Raw genomic sequence first — 17120 nt, forward strand, 5'->3', positions numbered from 1 at the left:
AGACCCTCTTAGAAGATAGAATGTGTTTTTTAAATAGCAGACCTCATTGAGAACATATATTTAAATTGTTTTCACATTAACCAGCATGTCTAATTTAGCTAACTTGGTCAGCTAAATCTGACTAGCTGAATTCTTTTTCTTCTGATGATTTAAGTAGCTTTGAAGTACCTGAACTGTTGAAATACTTATTTTTACCAGTGGATTACTTTTTTCCTTATGTTTTCAGAGATTTTTATGAAGAGACAATTTATTAAGCATTTTTAATATTAGTGAATTACACCATCTTCTTTCTGTACACAGATAACTTTTTTATGTACTAATTTGCTTACACTCCAGTATACACTGCTAATATTGTCCATTGCCTGACCTCTGAAAGGAAAAATAATAACAAGGCAAACCTGTCATTTTGCCTGAAGTCGATAAGGCCATATAAGTCGCAGTACCTTCAATTCACAAGCTCAATTTTCAACCACTTGCTCTCAACTTTGAGAGGAAGAAATAATGACACGTTCCAGGCACTTTATTTCAAAATTCACTCAGAAAGTTATTGACAAGAATTTTGCACAGAATCTCTTTGATGCTTGACCCTTGTGAGCTGTTTACATGAAAAATGCACTTACTTCTATATTAACCACAGTGGAGCGTAATTCTATCCCAAAGATGTAGCAATTGCTTTAGCATTTCTGGGTTTGATGTGGTAACAGAAATAGGGACAATTTGTCTCAAATTGCAATCACTTCAGTCATAATAAAATCTCACAGAGTACTGTTTGCTTTCAGTACTTTCATTAGGCTGGCTGGGGCTGTTATTAAAGTAGCAACACATAAATGTTATATTAGCACTTAACAAGAGCACAGTATTCTCCTCTAGGAGATGAATTCTAACCTTGTCAATATAATTCTGCTCTGAGTGCTGTAAAACAATTTGAAAAGATGAAATACTGGAGCTTTGCACTGAGAAAAAAAAAAAGTCATGCTCATTCAGGCTTAAAGGCCATTTTGCTGGCCCAAGGTGCTGAGGTACTGGTTAGAAAAAAACAGTCTAAAGAAGCTCTCTCAGGTCACATCAAGCACTAAGACAAACTTTTCTACTTCCCTGTACTTGTCTTAGGTTGTTAAATCAATTACTCGCTATTTCTGCTTGCCTTCAGCTGCCATTTAGAATATGAAGAACTACATGAAAATTAAGGCCAGGAGAAAGTACATTTCCAAATTTAACAAATGAGAATCATTCTGTGTGAAAGACTATTCATGGTGCACCTGTACACTACCATAACACTCATAACCTTTAGAGTTTGCACAAAGCACAAGTGATAGAGCTACTGGGGACTAATAATCTTTCCTCAGTGGCTACAGAATCTTACAGAAATACTTCTAACAGTGACCTCTTCTGACTTATTTTCAAGAAATCACTGACATTTGTGTTATACTTGGATGCTGCATTTATGAGTTACCTTTCAGAAATTTACAATTTTCTTATACAGCCGAATATCTTTATGATAGCCTATTTAGTAAATGAGGATGAATATATAAGGTCTGCTAAGAAATTTCTGAAAATTAAGTATCAAATAATTCTTGGGAAGCTCTAAAATTCTTGTTGAGAGATGAGAAATCTGTTGGGGCAAACACTGTTGAAAGCAGTGATTCCTTAAAAGTATGCATTACCTGAATTTTACAGATCTTTATAAATTACATCAATCTGTAGGCGTAGTTGTCATCTAAAGACATTTGCCTTTTAACCCTTATTTTCTAGCTATTGGTTTCTAAATGATTTTCAGTTCATGGGAAAAGCATGTTGAAGTTTCCAATTTCTGCTTGTTAGCCTCTCCTTTGATTTAATCCTTTCTAAGAACAAATACTACAAAGTAGCTCTGCACTAAAACAATTTTGAATGTCATGGGGCAAATAAGCAGATCTAAAGGTTCAATGCCGAGATAATATGGAGAAAGATGGTACTTCTGGGCTATGCTTTTACATGATCTGATTTAAAGAAGGATGGAGAAGGACATCAGGTAAAATCGGTTCTTTGTGCAGAGAGACAGCCTCTGAAAAGAAATGTTTCTACAACTATGACTTCTTTCAGGAATGGATGTAAACTGGATCATCTCACAGACCACACCATGACAGAATTACCATGCCAGAAAATGGTGGATCCCAAAACTTCAGACAAAGATCTGATAAGACAAGTGATTTAGCTCTAACTGAATCTCACATTAGACTGTCCTCAAATGATGATTCATAATATCTTTGTTTTGTCAACAGGATCACCGGCTACTTAATTTATCAAAGATGTAAAAGACTGAGATCCAGAAAGTTAGAAAAAGGAAGCCAAAAGGCAGATTTGTCTAAATACATGCATTGTATCTATATCATTCTAAATCCAAAGAAGGACTAAAAATATTTTCTTAACACGTTGCTTTACAAAAACCCTAAAACTCAACACAGGACTTTTCCCACCTTGAAGAAAATACTGATATTCTTCTTGTAATACAATGCGTTTCAATAATTCACAGGGAAAACCAAAGGTACAGAGTAAATTTTAGGATGACTGAGAAAGTGACTCTTCTTTACTTTTACTGTAAACACTGTGAAAACTGCCATGCTAAGCTAAGCGTCATCTTGGAAAGTCTTCATGGACTGGTTAATAAAGAATCACAGCAGTTGACAGCAGTTAAGAAAACAAGTAAAGCAAAGCAAACAAAGTGGGTAACACTACTGTAAAAATTCACAATTCGCCAACATGTTGAATAAGATAAATATCTCTGGATCTCTCAACTAGAAAAGGGCATACTAGATCCAAAATATATTCAGAGAAGGACAAGTACGATCAAAAGCTCTGGAGGGTCTGACTGGAAATGTTCTCCAGCCTTCTTAATGGGAAGGCACAGGCTTACAAAATCATACATGACATAAGAAGAGTGGAAAGGGATAAGAATTGATTTTGCACACTTGTCTTTCTGTACAAAGGCCTATGGACCATCAAATGACATTAGTAAGAGCATGGCTTCGAAAAGAACGACAGCAGGTGACACCTACAACTCCTTGATGGAGAATGCTCTGGTTGAAAGAACTTTACAAGGATTCAAGGGGAGCCTGAACAAGTTCTTAGAACACAGACTCAGTGGGCATTAAAAAAGAGATATAATAAAATTACTAGATTATTTTTAATTTACATGAGTTAATAATTTATATGAAGATAGTGATTTATGCAACAATTAAAATTAATTTAATAATTTTAAATATGAATTAAAATAGTTTGAGGTTAGGAGAACATTAGAGTAGATGTATGCTTTTACCATTCACTTCTGCTTAGGGCTACTGCTTGCAGTCAAAATGCCAAGCAGGGTCTACACCATTATGGTTATTGTTTTGTTCTTAAATAAGCCTTTATGCTGATACTACTGGTGTGTTTGGTGAAGAACTGGGATTTCTTGACTGGACTCAAGGATTTTTCACAATTAGTTCCTTCCAATATTTCCATAATTCTAAACGAGTTTGATGTTCGTTTTTGATATTCCAGACTGTTTTTATAAGTGAATTGTCAACACCGAGTCAAGCAGATGAATGCAGATAAAAGCTTTGAGAACTTAAGCTTCTTCAGCAGAGGTATTGACATCAGAATATTGGGGTGGAAGAAGTGGGAGTTCAATGTGGTTACTCCTTCTGAGAAAAAAAAAAGGTTCCTCTTCTCCTTTTTCCCAAATGAGAATTACATACGGAACTGTAATGCTACTTTTAGGGGGACACGTATCTTCATTTCTTCCGTAACTGATACAGACAGCACAGACAACTAAAACATGACAGTCCCAGACAGTGCCAAGCAGAAGGTTTGTCTCCTTTAGGCACCTGCCACAGGAGCAGGGCTTTTGAGCTGCCTTACCCTGGAGCCACCCAGACAGTCTGCTCTGTGTTAACCCCTCTAATGAGCTTCTGCAACGGATGCTCAACCCAAATCTGCAAAAGTGTAAGGATGTTTGGCTAGAAACAGAAAGGGTGAAAGGCTTGACTGAGTACTTGTTGAAGGCCACTGTACTACACTTAAGCAACATAGAATTCAATTAATTATCTAATAATGAGAAATGAGAATGGGAACTTCCTATACTTTATATCTGTGCATAAACTGAAGTGAAAAGGCAGCTCGGCAGAAACATTCCTTAGCTAATGCTTTTATTAGTATGTTTAATTCAGAAACACAAGCCCTTTCAAATCTCAAGAAGCAGGGTGAACAACAGAGGTTGTCAGTGGGTTTCTAACTTGTTATTAACCCTACATTAAAGCAAAAGTGTCATCTGAACTGCTGTGCGCATAACGCTCTCCTGAGCTTCGCCCTAATACAAAAAATTATGGCATTGGTTCACAGTATTACCAAATCCTTGCATTTTCTGTGCCTCAGTTCTTAGTAAAGTTTCACCCAATTTTCACTGTGCATATTCAGGAGAACCCCAAAATACTCTCACACTAATGAATGCCTGATGCATCCACAACACTGCTGCAAACCAAACCAGGACCCAATAGGAATGGGCAGAGTTAAATGAGAAACACTGAGCTGTAAGGGCTGTAAACTTAGAGTTTTGTTTTAAAGGTGCTAACCTTGTAAGTTCTCTAATACTGTAATTTTTTAATTAAAAAAAAATCCAAGGCAGAACTATTAAAATTTCAATGAAAACACAGGAATAATGAGTTAAAGACAAACCTATATTCAATCCATTGCATAATCATTGAACTATTTTGATTAATTAAACTGAAAAAGGTACACACTCTGGCCTTTACATTTATTACATAAATTTGACTATCCTCTGTTTGTTCTAAATGAGAAATATTCTTTTTGTTGTGTTAGTAGGGACTAAGGCCTATCTGTCTCACAGCTGAATACAGAATCAGGCTACAAGAGACAGAGACAAATGCATAATTGCTATCTCTACAAAGAATTGACTTGGAGAACAAAAAGAAAGATACTGTGATGTTACTTTTAGAAGCTGAGTTTATGAAAACCTTATATGGTACGCATTATTACACCATTACAGTGGCACGATTAATGTGCCTTTAAATAATACATTTAAAATTTCTTTTACACTGCCTGCATTAAACAGAGTGCATCAAACTCCTGAGATCCAGTTTAAGCTTTGCTAGTCTCTCACAACAATAGGTTTATGACTTAAAAAAGTAAAGATTCCACTAGGAAAACTGCGTAAGAATAAAAATGTCAGTTCCTAAAGAAAGTAGGATAGAAGCAATTCTTTTCAACAACCTAGTTTGTCTAATAAATAGGCCACATGCATTCCTGGTATACCACATCTGAATTCAAATAATGAAAACCACAATGTTTTATAGCAATAAAATTGTTAAGAATGTTCCTTTTGGAAACCTTACAAAAAAAAGAAAGTCAGACATTTAGCATTTCTTTCTGAAATAAAACAAATTATTTGGTGCATGCCAAAAATACATTAACACAAAACTGGTAGATTAAAAATGAGGTCTTATAAACTGAATATTTGTCATAGAATAAATACGGTAAATATAAAAAAATCTCAAGTTCTTCAGAAATTTTAGTCCTCTCTACTCATTCCTCAATATATTGGACAAAGTTTGAGGTAGTTCAGTAACTATTGTGTCATGTAGAAATTATTTTGTACAATGGCAACTGGGAAACTGAGCCTGTACTTACTTTGGTGTTACTGAACCATGGAAAATCTAGAGCAAAGCAAGTGGCTATTTATTTTCTGTAGCAGCATCTGATAGCACATTTTTCAGAATAATTTCTTTTTTGTGCAGTCTTTAGCTACCTTTAAAAATCAGAAACATGAAAAAGGGAAATCAGATAAAGGGGAACAAATATGAGTATAGAAATTTAGAGATACTACTATTTCTCTGGGTACTTTCAATCAATTTCTGTAATGCAAATGGATTTCTAATGAATGTGTTCTTTTGATATAGTGACTCTAATTCCACCTGCTCACATTTGGAAGAAAAATACAAATTAAATTTTCACCATAATAATTGTGAAAAAAATCTGCATGCAGTTACAGTAGTGATGCAAAAGTAATAATTAGATATTAAGTGGTTAGCAATTAACACGCCAAGCACAACAGCTTAACTTTTCCCAGAGATGCATTTTGCAGGTGAATTAAATGAGCCTACCCAAGTTATTTTACTGAGAGTATAGGAAATTTGAAATCTATACAATATATTGATGGCTATTATTAGGATTAAACAAGGTGATGAGCTATAATTTTATAGTAGTGAACCAAGTATGTCAGAAGAAACGACCAGAAAAATTAAGTAACAAGACTCTTAGGGCCCAAATCCCACAATAAATATACCATAAGTTTGATTTATAAGTTGAGACAGCTTTTTGGTGCATAAAGGATATGTTGAAGTCTTTGCACAATCAAAAATTTCATGATGAATGGTTTCTGAATAGTTCCACTGTAAGAATAGGTAAGCACTATATAAAAAAGAAAAGCAAATATGGAACTCATAAAAATAGAGAGTTCATAAGAAATCAGATCAATAACTTTACATGATCTATAGCTTATATTGCTCAAACAGAATAATTTAACAACTTGCTATTCTATCTTTTGCCATGATTGTCAACAGAGGCCAAGAAGTGGTATAAATTTTCATCATTTCTGTGTGATAGAAAAAAGGGTTCGATTGAAATTTAAGACATAACCTTACAAGCTCTCTTTTGATTATATTTAGTACAGAAGGATATCATTTGCTTGTTAATTTTGTTTCTCTTTTCTATTGTTGGATCACTGTGTTTTCATCCTTTTATTTCAGAAACTGAGAAGCTCTGACAGGATCAAAACAAGAGCAATCAGTATCACATTTCTACGAAGACATAATCAGCTTTGAACGTCTCTAGAACAAATAAACAATTGAAAGCCTGAAGACTGTACACAGAGTCTGCAATAACTAGGCTAACACCTGTTTTCTGGAGTTATTAGCCTGGAAGTTTTCTTGCAAAGGAAGCTCAAATAATTTCTTGTTAGAATAAATTGAAAGAAAAACAGAAAATGCAAACTGGCCTGCTGAAAAAGACACAGGCATCTGCAAGCATAGTAATGGAGAAGCATCTCCTATGAAAAGACTGAGAGCTCCATTTTTGCTTGATTCCTCAGGTAAGTACCACAATCTTGTTCTAATCAATTATCTAAAAGCACACTCTCAACAGCCCTATAGACTTCAAGGTTTCAACCCACTGAATTTTATACCATTCAATCTCTCTTCAAAATACATTTCATAATTGTATGTGACAATCATGCCACCACCAGAGCAAAAGAAAAATTTAACAATGTTGTCAAATCAGTTATGGTAAGCATGTGCAAATACCCAATATGGTAAGCATATGAAGTGGAAAATGTACAATACTATTTCCCCCACATTTTTAGATGGTTATAAACATTAGTTATAGCACTGATTATTCAGATAAAAACATGTTCAAAGTACTGCAGTGGATGTATCTGGACTGAGAAACTGAGAGGCACAGGACTGCCTGCATGGCTGCCAAGGGGAAAAATGCCTAAAATGCAGAATTAGACAATTAGTAATTATTTTAAAAATGGATATGACTGGGATTTTCCCTCTTGGCCCTTAATTACTCTTACTGATATGTAATGAGACAGATTAAGTCTTAACTTTTGTTTATTACAGCTGATTTGGGGAGTGGTGGTTTCATTTTTTAATTTTTATTTTATTTTAGGGAACTGTTTATGGTTTCAGCAGAACTCTGGTACAAGTGCTCTGATACAATATGAATACCTATATCTTTTTTCCTTATGTCACACGGGTCAGGAAGGGATTTTCACTTTTGTTAAGTCCATACAAGCCCTTGGCTGTTTGCCTTACTCTGCAGGAGCAGTCATGCTACCACGTGTACTTACCAACCTGACAAACCCTCCTTCTACTGCATGGGAAGTTCAGCCTTTTCATTCTCACCCTGTGGCATAAAGTATTTGGAACTCCTGAGGTCTAATATATTTTAGTACAAGTATACTCACAGAGTTCAAAATGGGAATTTCTGGGTGAAATGTAATGGTCTGCAATATACAGGTCAGAATAAATAATCTAATGGTGCCTTCTGGCTGTACAAGCCACTCAAGCTATGAAATCAGTTTTACCCACTACTTCTGCTCAGCCTTTCTACCAGCACTGAAGTGACTGAACTCTAAAAACCCACACTGAGAAGGCAACCATCTTACTCATTATGGCCTTTAACATCCCTTGCTGATAGTTTTAAATTTTTAAACAGCCCTACCTGTCGTGCTTCCTTTTACGTGTTCTCATAGTTACAGATATAATTTTGGAAGCAAAATATCTAAACAGCAAGCATAATAAAAATGAAATGGGTTAAAGCTTATTAGCAGTAGGGAGCAGATGTAGCAAAATTCTGCCAGTTCCCCTACATTTCCTCCCCAGCAGGGATTTTCTGTCAAGCTGTGAATTAGTTCTATACACTAATCCAGGCTGCTGTTGTTGCAATTGCACCTTCCTATACCTTGCCATTGTACTAAAAATTCACTTTGATTTTTGATTTCTTCCTTCTTAATAATAATATTTAAAGCAGTACCTGCAGAGCTAAATGTAAATTCAAGCACTACATGCTAGATGCTCAAAAGGGCATGAAAATGTAAAATTGATAAGAAAATAATTATATACAGAAAACCTGTTCTATTTGCTTTAAAAATAGTGACTTTCTCTCAACAAACTAAAGGTTCCTGAGCCAAGACATAACCAGTTAATAACTGAAGTTAAGATCCTTGAAGTACCTCTCAAACATACATCATTCAATATATCAGTTACAATGTGGAAAAAAAAGATAACTCTTTAAAGAACAAAGTCATAAATTGAAGTAATACAAACGGAAAGCAAATGAAATCTGCCACATGAAACATGATCATAGACTGTCACTCTAAGGGTTTTTATTCTTCATGTGTAGTGTCAAAAAGAAGCACTTAGGAAAGAGAGTTGAACTGAAGTAAAGATGTTCAAGATAGAAAGACTTCACTTGAAAATCAGTTGAGAGTTTTTACCCAAATGGGACAGAAAATGAGCAAAGTTAATGGTCAAAATCTACATTGTGGGCATTAAGGATAACAGATTTTATTATACAGAATTTGAATTTTGGATACTGATTGCAAAGCCATTTTCTTTGACAGTCTACTTTCCTTCTGAACTTTGACAATGAGCTCTGGAACCAATTTTCACCCAAATATCAGCTTTCACCTCACATATTCTGATTAAATCATCTGTTCATCTGTATATGGACAGCACCACTAGCTTCTCTTATAAAATCTGTAGTTAAATTTTGTAGAATGCAAGTAAGAAAATTTTGATGCTGCTGAGGCAGAAGAAAAATAATTTGAAAAATCTGGTGGCACTATTAAACTTCCACTAACTGTCAGGATCTCCCTCATTGTGGCAGCCACATTTATTAGTAATATGATATAAAGATGTGCAATCAAAACTCATTTCATAGAATCACAGAACGGCTTGAGTTGGGAGGGGATCTTGAAGATCATCTAATTCCATACTCCTGGCCATGGGCAGGGACACCTTCCACTAGACCAGGTTGCTCAGCCTGGCCTGGCCTTGAAGAGACTTTCAGGGATAGAGCATCCATGATTTCCATGGGCAACCTGTACCAGTCACTTACCAACCTCACAGAAAGTAATTATTCCCTAAAATATAATCTAAACCCACTCTCTTCTATTCAGAAGCCATTCCCCCTTACCCTGTCACTACATGCTCTTGCAAACAGTCTTGCCCTATCCCTCCTGTAGATTCTTTCCAGGTAATGTGAGGCTGCAATTAGGTCACCCCGAAGCCCTCTCTTTTCCAGGCTGAACAATCCCAATTCTCTCTGTCTGTCCTTGTTAGGAGAGGTTTTCCATCCCTCTGATCAACTTGGCAGTCCTGCTCAGGACTTGCTTCAACAGGTCCATGTCCGTCCTGTGCTGAGGACCCCACAGCTGGATGCAGCCCTCAAGGTGGGAATCTCACCAGAGCAGAGAAGAGCAGAGCAGCAGAATTATCTCCTTCAACCTGCTGGCCATGCTTCTTCTGATGCAGCTCAGGATATGACTGACTTTCTGGCAAGCAACTTCATATTGAATGTGGCACTTTTACTACACATTTTTAGTGGAAAACATTTACATTCCATCTTACGTATATGAATATTTTTGAGGCAAATGTTTGTTTTCAACAGACTACTTTTGGTTACTTTCATTTTTTAATATGGTATGACTGCAAAACAAGGTCAGTTAAATGGCATACCACACAACTATTAGGACTTCACATGCCCTTTATTTTAACTCAAGCCATTTACATTGATCAATAATGCTCTACATATGGTTTGGAACTTGGATTTCGCAGCATCAGTTTTCTCCCAGTTCAGTATTACAGAAGTCAAACTCACATGATACAATTCAGGCAATTTCTTAAAATCCACTAAAGTGGGTTGCCCAAAAAGTCAGAAAAAAAACTTACTCCTGCTCCAGTTTTTATGGTCAAGCATGCATCTATGTGATATATAATACAATGCTTTGGTCCATTTGACTCAGCTGTCTCAACTATATCCCCTCCCAGCTCTGCCAAACCCCAGCCTTCTTGCTGAGTATGGGTGAAGTGGGAGAAAGAGAAAGCCTTGATGCTGTGCAGGCACTGTCCAGCAACAACCAGTACTGGTCTGCTATAAACACAGTGTTAGCCACAAATCCAAAACACAGCACTGTAGGGGCTTCTGTAAAGAAAATTAACTCCACCCCAGCCAGACCCACTGTTCATAATAACCTACAAGTTCTAAACCAAGTTTGAGTTAAATGTGTAACCATTCTCAGCAGTCAGTGTGATGAGATATATGGAAAGCAAACTTGTTCTTCTGAATATGAAGACATGTCTCTCAGATCACTACTGAAATATAGTGGGATCTTAACTCTTATGCTCCTGAAGGCAGGTGACTCCATGTACAGAAGATCAAAATAGAAAGTTTTCAGTGAATTGCCTTTAAGTGTATTAATATATATGCTTGTTCAAAGTTGTTATACTAAGAAAAAATACGAATATATATTCATGGATATGCATGCAGTGTATATATATTATGTCTACATGCATATGTATGTATAAGAGGAGGGAGGGAGTAAAATCTGTATACATATTTGTCTCTCCCATGTATTTCTGCAGAACATGCACAGAGAGACTATGAGACTATGCATTCCTGAGACGCTATCTGCAACTCCACACAAACACTCATTTGAAAAATTATGACAAACCTTTATAAAAATTACCACCTTAATTAAAAATGGTTGACAATTAGGATTTTCTTCAGCTAACAGTTATACTTTCCTCTTTCAGACTCGCCTCTTCGTATATATATATATATATATATATATGCACATACACAGAAGTAATTATTTTGTTCAACTACAGAAGACGGCCAGGATGTTTCCACGAAGGTGCTTATAAGCAAGATCCATAAAGACCTGTGTAATATTAACACTAAATAATGTCCGAGATAAAATCAAAGTTATATTTCACCTGTGTTTATTGTGTTACATCTAAAGGACAGATGAGAAATGAACAGGTATCATATCAGCTGTATCCATTTTTATTTTTCATCAATGAAGCTGAATAAAAACAGAGAGGAAGCAGAAAGTGATTATTCAATGCTAGCTGGTTTGCATGTTAGTGGGTATTGGCCAGGGAGCACTGCTCATTTTTGCTGTGCAAAAATTTAAAGGGGTTTCAAAATAAGATAGCTCACTTTCACAGTCTTACGTGCTTTTTTGAAAGTGGAGTACAGGAAAGCATAAATAATTTTTGGGTTACTTTGACTTTTATGAATAAGAAAATTAAGGATCTATTATTAATTTTGAAGACCATGTGATATCTTTCAGAGAAGAAGAGAAAGAAGAGGAAATGAAATTATTATTATGAACAGGACACAGAACCAGAGATGAGGACAATCAAGTACTGAAATTCAGTAGGATCCATTGGATCAGACAATAAAATAGTAAAGAAGTACTTCCACTGGAAGAATGAAGATGGTTTCCTGAGTTGATTTCTCTTTTTTACCCCTCTTTTGATTTTTTGATGGTAGAAGATCGTTAATATATCTGAATAGAGACTAGATTCTCACAGAGTTTCAAAAAGAAGAGATGATATTTTGAGCTCTAATTTTGACTGAAGTTTGATGAGGGAGAAGAACAGATGTGAGTTTTCCTAGTTAATTGTGGAGTTTCTCTACAGAGGTAATTTGCTGAATGTACTTGGGGTGTTGAGTCCCAGGCAGCTTCTAAGCACCCACAGAGACACTTGCTTGACCCCCAGACCCACAAGCATGGGAGAGACAATAAGAAAAATAAATATGAGTGAACTCTTGGGTTGAGGTAAGGACACTTTAGTAGGTGAAGATAATAAAACTAGCAATGCAAAGGCAATTCTTTGCTACCTCCAAAACAGCAGACTGATGTCCAGCCAGCCTCTGGGAAATAGTCACCTTGGAAGACAAAGTTCCCCAGTTTTTATGGCTGACAGTATGGGATAGCTCCTTGACTGCCTCTTGCACACACCCAGTCTTTTCACTGGGGGGCTGACTGGGAAAAGCAGAAAGCCTTGAAAATGTGCAACATTAGCGTATTAGCCACAAATCCAAAACACAGTATCACAGAGGTTCTTATGAAGAACCAGGAAGAACCTGTACACTATTCAACAGCAACTTTCCTTCCTGCAACATGAATGCTTTTCCAGGTCCTGCATAACCATGACAAAGAGGATATTGCCCACAGGGAAGGACCTGCAGTATATAAGTTTGACTAGTTTCTGAGATCTGAGTTTTCTGATTTTTACAGAGTTTACATTGAAGAGACAAATTAAAATATCCTCCCTGGAAAAGACCAAGATCTAGAATAGCTACTTAGTATTGAATACCAAACTACTTGTTGGAAGCAGTAACTTGGAAGGGATGCTTGGGGTATGAAAGATATTAACCTGCTACACTTTTAGGAAGGACTAGCTGTTCATAAAACTTTCTGTGTAGGTTGAGGTGGTAATATGGCTCTTCTTTCAGTCCTGATCAACAGGATTACCTCATCCAAAGAATAACAAAAAAACTTTGAAGGCGATGAGATCCAGAAGTTCTATCTTTCATTGTGAGAATTTCAAGTGCCCTACATGTAATTTGGACTACAGTTTAGTTGGGAAGTTTCCTGAATGAAAGTAGGACCTTGAGTTTTTTCAACCAAAATGGCATTTGTTACTCCATAATGAGGCAGTGACAACAGGTACTCGCCTCAGGGATGTGAAACTGGTAATGGCTTTCACAGTCATCACACATTAGACTTTTGACCAGAGGTTCTGGCCTAAGCAAACAGTGGATGCATATATGCACTCTCGCTTAGCACAAAAGTGACAGGCTCAAAACAGAATTAATGTTTTCAGCAAAGGAGATGAAGAATCACTCAAAACCAGTCTTATAAGGGAACTGCTGCAGGGGAAAATCAGTCAGCCCAGATGAACTAGGCTGTTTACCACCCGGAATAACTTGACATGCATTTCTTCACTCTGTCTACCTGAAAACCAACATTCAAATGCATGTATATATTACCTGTAAACGGCAAATAAGCTAGTGTAAATCAGTTCACGCAAATCACAAGAGTTATGCTGACTTATATCAGTTGAGAATTTGACTGTATCTGTAGATTATCTACACAAACGATCACACAAGAAATGCTCTCCTTTCTTATTTTCTGTTCATATTTTTTTTGTTTACATTCTACATACATTCATGCATAATCTTTAGTGTATTATGCAATCATATGATTTTTATACACATATATTCAATTTCTAAAAATGGCTTTAGTTAAATTCATGTTCTTTTAGTTGGCTATACTCCTTTTTAAAAGTTAATAAGGCACCACTAATCTGTTACAAATAGAGTATCATAACCTTTTTTTAAGGAAAAGTTCAAGTGGCAAACCTTCCACCTCCTGTTGTTACCCAGTGTCAAATGGCAGACTATTTCCAAGGACCTCTATATTTCCACTATCTGCATTTGACTTGTGTTAAATATTCTCATTACAGTTGCTTCAAATGAATACAAAAGCTTTGCCTAATCTGAACACAGGGGAAATGAAATACACTAGGTACAAGATGAAAGACCCACTAGCACTGTGCAATTTAATGTACTGTGTGTTCGGAATGTGAGCCATAAAAGAAGCCTGGTTTAATATATCAAACCGTGGAACTTCCAAAATAGCATCTAGTAGCAAAATAGATGTTCCGAACCTGATGGGACAAAAAAGGGAAACAGAAACATATATATTCTTCCTCCTGATTTTTTCTTAGCACAGGTACTGTCTGACAGCAATGGTTTTCAAAAATATTTAGTTTTCTTCAGGCAATATTACAAATCATATTAATTAACCTATGTGAGATTTTATTGCAATGTAAATGAAGCATTTTTACCTCTATAACATTTGTTTACTTCTACCCCTTTTATTTTGACTATTTTGTTCAAGAAACAGGTAAAAGGAGACAAATTAATATTACCTATACTATCATCTATAGGACACAGAATTTACAATAATTTTTTTTAAATCTAACAATTGTATTAAATAAAGATATTAACCAATACATATAATAAATAAGCCAAAAAAGTGTACCTGAATATTACTGACTTAGAAACATCTGTTCAGGATGGTGAGAAAGTACATGTGTTCTCACAGAAATCTGGGAAGTATTTTTAATATTCCATTTTAAGTTTTATAGTCATTTTCTCTATAGGTAAAAGAGGATCTTAAACCTTTGTCCAATCCTTTGCAGCAAGAAAAATCTTCAACTTCCACTATTTGAGCATAAGCTACTTGTGTTGTACTTAGGATAAAGTGTTAGAGAATGCATGAATTTTATTTAAATTCATGACAGTCTGTATACTTCAAATAGTACAAGAATGTCTGAACAATGCACAGACTGCTGGGTTACAGATGCATGATGCCATTCTAAATGACTGCCATGAAAACACACTAATTACTCCAGAAAACAACTGCATGTATCTAGACAGATTCTTGTTCAAGATTTAACTTGTTTATAACTTGGAAACCTGTGCATTATTTGTAAGGCAAAGTAGAAAGACACAGGGTAGCACCAATGGTATTTACATGAGTGTCAAAGTACAGTGCAGGGGCTCCCTGGAAGGGGCCCAGTGCCCTAGATGACTGCTCTTAGGTATCTTTAAAAAATCCTAGTTCAGGGGCACCTACATCTTTTGACATCCAAACAGTCTGTAAATCTGCTCCAAAAGGTTTAAATTTAGATTTTTAAATTTGGCATCAAGTTACCCAAGTGTTGAAATAAGCATGGAACCCATTCACAATATATATCAGATAAAACACTGTGAATTTTTTGCATCGCTTCTGCATTACACACTATTAAGACACACATTGTCAACAACCTGACTGGCATTCCTGACAGAATGAAAGTCAGCTGCAGCACTCTTTGCTGGATTTGAAACAATCATGGGATCACAGCCACTCATCCTGAATTCTTACCATAAAAAATAAGAAAGTTTCTGTCAGAAGAAGATGGGCTAGAGAACTTTTAAAGTTTGCAGTACGTTTGCTCAGAAATTTATTGGTGGGAGAGTAGCAGACAACTAATGTCCAAATGCAACCTTTGTAATAAAAGTCAAAAGACGTATTTTTTTTTATGTCACAGGAAGCATTTCACCAAGTACATTTTTCATTACTGAGGATGGAAAATACATTGGCAGCTGCCTATTACAATAACTCAGAGGTGAACTGACCTATAATATCAGAATTTAAATAAAAAATACTATGTGTAAAATGACTTGCTGAAAAAAAGATAAAATCGCCTTAGTGCTATAAATACATCTTGCTATTATGTTAAACATTATCTTTCTATGCAACTCTGTCTTCCAAGATTAGCAAAACATATTGTTTTCACTGCCTCAAAATCTCCCTTCACCAATGTTTTGGGACCACTTACAACCAATTCTAAACTTTCTGTTGATTACAAAATGTTGGGTACTAAATACACTGAAGTATTTCCACACAAATTTTTTTTTTTATAACAAAGAAATCAGAGATAACATTTCAGATAGTTCCGGAAAATCTGCCTCAAAGTTTTGTATATATTTCATCCAATCAAAAAGAAAGAATTGAAACTAATTTTTAGCATTCAGACATTTTTATAAACAAACGTATTTCAAAAGCAGCAAGTGGCCTCAAAATTTTTCTGTGAGGAAGTTAATGTGCTCTTAACTCTCAGAGAAAGAATTAATTCACAGTACTTTTCCATGGAATAAAAAATTGAATAGCAACAGTCTAAATGAGTATTTATTACACAGTTTATCAGAATTTATATATTTTATTGATCTAGCTATACCAAGGCTTGCTGGCAATTAGCAAAATGTAAAAAAAACCCCAAAAAAACCACAGCAGTTAAGCAAGCTGGAATGCCTGAAATCTTGAGACAGCATAGCATGTTTCTTCTTTGCATTGGTGAGGATAACAAAAGAAAGCAAAAAGCAAGCATTCCGAGGTAGAAAAAAATTGTAAAAATGATCTTGCCCATCTCAGTTAGCCTAGGGGAATCTGTTCCAATCCACCACTTGAAATACTCCAACAAAATACAACAGGAATGGCTCTGCATGGAAAGCCCACAAGTAGGGGAAAAAGAAGGTAGGGCGTAGACTCAGCTCCCAACTAAATATAGTGGGAGTACTGTCTAAATGGTACAACCCAAACCCTACTGAATAAAGTGCATTCACAAAGTAAATTAATAAAATTTTGCAGGCACAGTCACTGTTATATCATTATACAATAATTATTTGGAATATTTCCATCTATCAATAATGCCATCTGTCCCATCCAATACAAATGGACTACAACCCATCTGGCTTATTTTTTTCTATTGATTACTCTGCTGAATGAGTTAGCAAAACCGCTTATAAAATCATCATATTACATGACACTGTCATTAAAAGACGTGAAGTAAAGAAAAACACAAGATGAGACTTAATTGGAAAACTGTCAGTTCTTGTTCCAGAAAGTTTTAGCAATGCTATAAGCTTATTTCTTTTTTTTTTTGGCTATTAAAAAA

At 35.6% G+C, this 17120-nt stretch overlaps 1 protein-coding gene across 8 annotated transcripts in view; it reads right to left on the reverse strand.

The window, feature by feature from the left end:
• Window positions 1-17120, reverse strand: part of DPH6 (diphthamine biosynthesis 6) — a 187493-nt gene that overhangs the window by 36679 nt on the left and 133694 nt on the right. The gene's annotated exons all lie outside the window — the stretch shown is intronic.

The sequence above is a fragment of the Lichenostomus cassidix genome, chromosome 5 (assembly GCF_008360975.1).
Source record: "Lichenostomus cassidix isolate B80296 chromosome 5, HeHo_3.0, whole genome shotgun sequence".
Lineage (NCBI taxonomy): Eukaryota > Metazoa > Chordata > Aves > Passeriformes > Meliphagidae > Lichenostomus > Lichenostomus cassidix.